Source organism: Bactrocera latifrons, unplaced genomic scaffold (assembly GCF_001853355.1).
Source record: "Bactrocera latifrons isolate USDA-ARS-PBARC rearing strain unplaced genomic scaffold, ASM185335v1 scaffold_45, whole genome shotgun sequence".
Taxonomy (NCBI): domain Eukaryota; kingdom Metazoa; phylum Arthropoda; class Insecta; order Diptera; family Tephritidae; genus Bactrocera; species Bactrocera latifrons.
Window position 1 is genome coordinate 1,283,638 of NW_017537101.1, and position 3,478 is coordinate 1,287,115.

The window sequence follows — 3,478 nt, forward strand, 5'->3', positions numbered from 1 at the left end:
TTCATGCAATATCAGAGCACTTTATTGCCCATGAATTTTGCACCCAAGGCTCGGGCGTTAATTGAGTTTTAATAGCAAGTCGAAAAATATATAAAATGATGCGGAAAACTTTGTGCTTGCCGACATGCTGAGAAGTGTTAATTAAACTAATAAAGCTGAAGGATAATATTACTACTCATTGCCATAATGAAAATAAATAACACAATTGAATAGTTTAAAGAAGCGCTGCTTTGCTGTACAAACACCCTTGGCACGCAACACCAAAGCAGTACCGCACAAGCAAAACACAAACGAAGTGCTTTCTCTGCTGGCAGCTCTTCAATAATTGTGCATGCTCATATCTTCACATACCGACACACCTACGGAAGCATAAGCATCTATAAATATAACATATACATACATATATATGTATAGAACTGTATATAAGCAGCTTCCGCGACAGCTTGCTCGCATCGAAGTGTAGCCACTCAGGCGCAATGAGTGGCAGGTGAACAGGCGTATTTCCTACATTTTCATTATATCGTAACCGCAATACTGTTGTAAGGGTCCATTTGAGCAGAGTATATGTGATTAAGTGAATTTGACGAAGGTACGCAGTTTATCTCCCAATGGGAGGCGGAAAACAAAATGTGGTAATGGCGAAGTAAGAAATGGAAGGATAACAAGAAATTATTTTTTATTATCTGCGAGAGTGAGAGACAAGCGCTCATATGAAGCGGAAGGCATTTATGGCACAAGTAAAATTAATGAAAAAGTTAGTTTGACAATAATGAAGGAAAATAAATTTTGAATGACAGTAAAGCGATGCTGAACAATAGCTGGCCCTCTGAAGATGTAAAAGGGAAGAGTTAGCGACATCGTTCACGAAAATTTGAGTTTTCGAAAACTCAATGTAAGATTTCAGACTGATCACCATGACACAAATCCCACGAAGACGCAAATGGAAACAAGGGTCAAATTACAACAACATTACGCTAAAAAAAATTACAAGACTAAAAATAAAAAGTCTTTTCGCCTTTTGTCAATAGATGTCGCTTCAGTCGTATATCTTCAGTGCTACCAATCACATTGTATTATACCATATAGTATTGGAAAGGTGAGATGTTAAGCTTCAGTTAATCAAAAAATAATAATAATATTGCAAAAAGTTACAGCTGTTCAAAAATGAGTGAAAATAATGAATAAATTCGTTTTATTTTGAATTTTTGTATAAAAAAGAGAAGTATGCCACGCAAGCCAGCAATGAAATTTTGTGAAGTTTACGGGGACGAAGATGCTGTATCAGTTCGTTTAGCACAACAAAGGTTCGTTCGCTTCCCTTCTGGAAACTTCGATGTGAAAAATGCATCTCGCTTTGGTCGAGCTATCGTTGAAAAAGTCAATGAAACTATGGAAAGGAATGACCAAGACCGTCACATAAGCCGCCATTTCATCGCTAAGGAACTTAACATAGATCATGAAATGGTTTTGAACCATTTAAAAAAGGGTACTACATGAATTGCCTGTGAAAAATTTAATGGACTGAGTTAACATCTACGATTCTTTGCTGAAACGAAATGAAATCGAACCATTTCTCAAGTGAATGGTAACAGGAGAAGAGAAGAGAAACAAATACGACAATAATGTGTGAAAGAGATCATGGTCCAAGCGTGGTGAGCCTCAACAAAGGATTTCAAAGAAAGGATTGACGCCTCGAAAGGTTATGCTGAATGTTTGGTGGGATTGGAAAGGAATCATTCACTTTGAGCTGCTCCAGCCTAGTCGAACGATTGATTCTACATTTTATAGTCAACAAATAATAAGATTGAAGCAAGCAATACAAAAAAAAAAAAAATGGCCCGAACTGAGGAGAGCTTTGTCTTCCATCAGGACAACGCTAGAAGGCACACATTTTTAATGACCCAGCAAAAAGTGGGTGCGCTTTCGGACAATGCAGAACTCCCTTAATGCAATAAAGATGGGTTCAAGAGAAGCCTGTAAAAGCTACTTGTCCCATTAGAGTTCATTATAAATATACAAAAAATAAATTGTTTAGAAAAACGAAAATACTTTTTCGACTACCCAATATTACAAGTTTCACAATTTCCGGTGTCATCCTTGCTTTTGAGAAAACCTTGAATTTTGAAATAGAATTCTCTTTTGAAAGCGGTCATCGCTTAATAGACCATTTGATGTTTTCCAAGGCATCTGTCATAAACAATTTTGTTTTAATAAAAAAATGTGGATTCTTCACGACGACAAAGTAATTGCAATAAAGTTTTTTTAATATATTCCTGAAGAGTAGATAGGATAAATCCATCGAAGTACATGAATAACACATCAGGATGGGTATAACACACATAAGCTATCTCAATATTCTTTATAATAAGTGTCGATAAAAACACCAGGTATAAATAATTAAAGAAAGAAAATATCAACGTTTTAAACTACTATAATGAGCTCACTTGTGCAGAACTCTTGTTTGTGCTTTTTTTTTAATTTTAAACAGCAGAAAAGCGCAAACATAGCGAACAGAGATATGATGCAGCAAAGAGGGCTGCAAAGCAACCAGATGTCCTTCGGCAGATTAGTTGCAACAGACAAAACGACCTTCATTGGGGCAAATAACTTCTATGCTTTAAAAGCCAAATAAATATCTACATAAAATAAATATCTACATCTAGTGTAATTTGCTTGAAGGATGCATTTCAAAAGCGTTCGCTAATCACGAATCCGCAAATAAAGCCTTTTCTAAAATGGCTTTTGTCGATTAACTCTGAGTGTTGTATTGAATGACTATAAAAGACACGCGCGAAAATGTACATCAAAAAACTGTACTCTTCGTACCACATGGCAGTAAGCAGAAGCATTCGCGCATTTCCAAAATCGCCCACCAAATTCGTCCKAGTGGAAGCCGGCTTACCCACAATCGAAGAGAGATTCGAACTCAATCTAATGAAACTTATACCTAAGCTTTTTACATGCCACAACAGTACTCTTTACGAAACAGTAAGATCGGACCTCCAAAGGGAAATTAATYCTGGRCGCAAATCGACAATTTCACTGTGTATAGAACTCGCCAGAAAGCTTGGAATCACCATACCATCACTACGGCAAAGAGAAGTATTTCCTACCTGGCAGATAAAACATACATCGTTCATTTTAAGCTTGGAGAAATTCAACAAAAGTCACACCAACCCCACCATTTATCAACAACTCTTTGCTGAGTCTACAACTTCTCTTCTCCCTGAATGGACTCTAATCTTCACGGACGGATCCAATACCGAGACAAGTACATCATTTGCAGTTGTCGACGACAAAGGAGCAACAATTAAAGTTGGAATCCTGCCAAGCTACGCCTCCGTTTACACAGCAGAAGCCGCAGCGATCCTHMRCGCTATCATTTTCGCTTCAAATTCCAAATTGAAAGCAATTATTTGTACAGATAGCAAATCAACTATATCAGCGGTCTTAAATGTTATAAATAAATCTAACATCA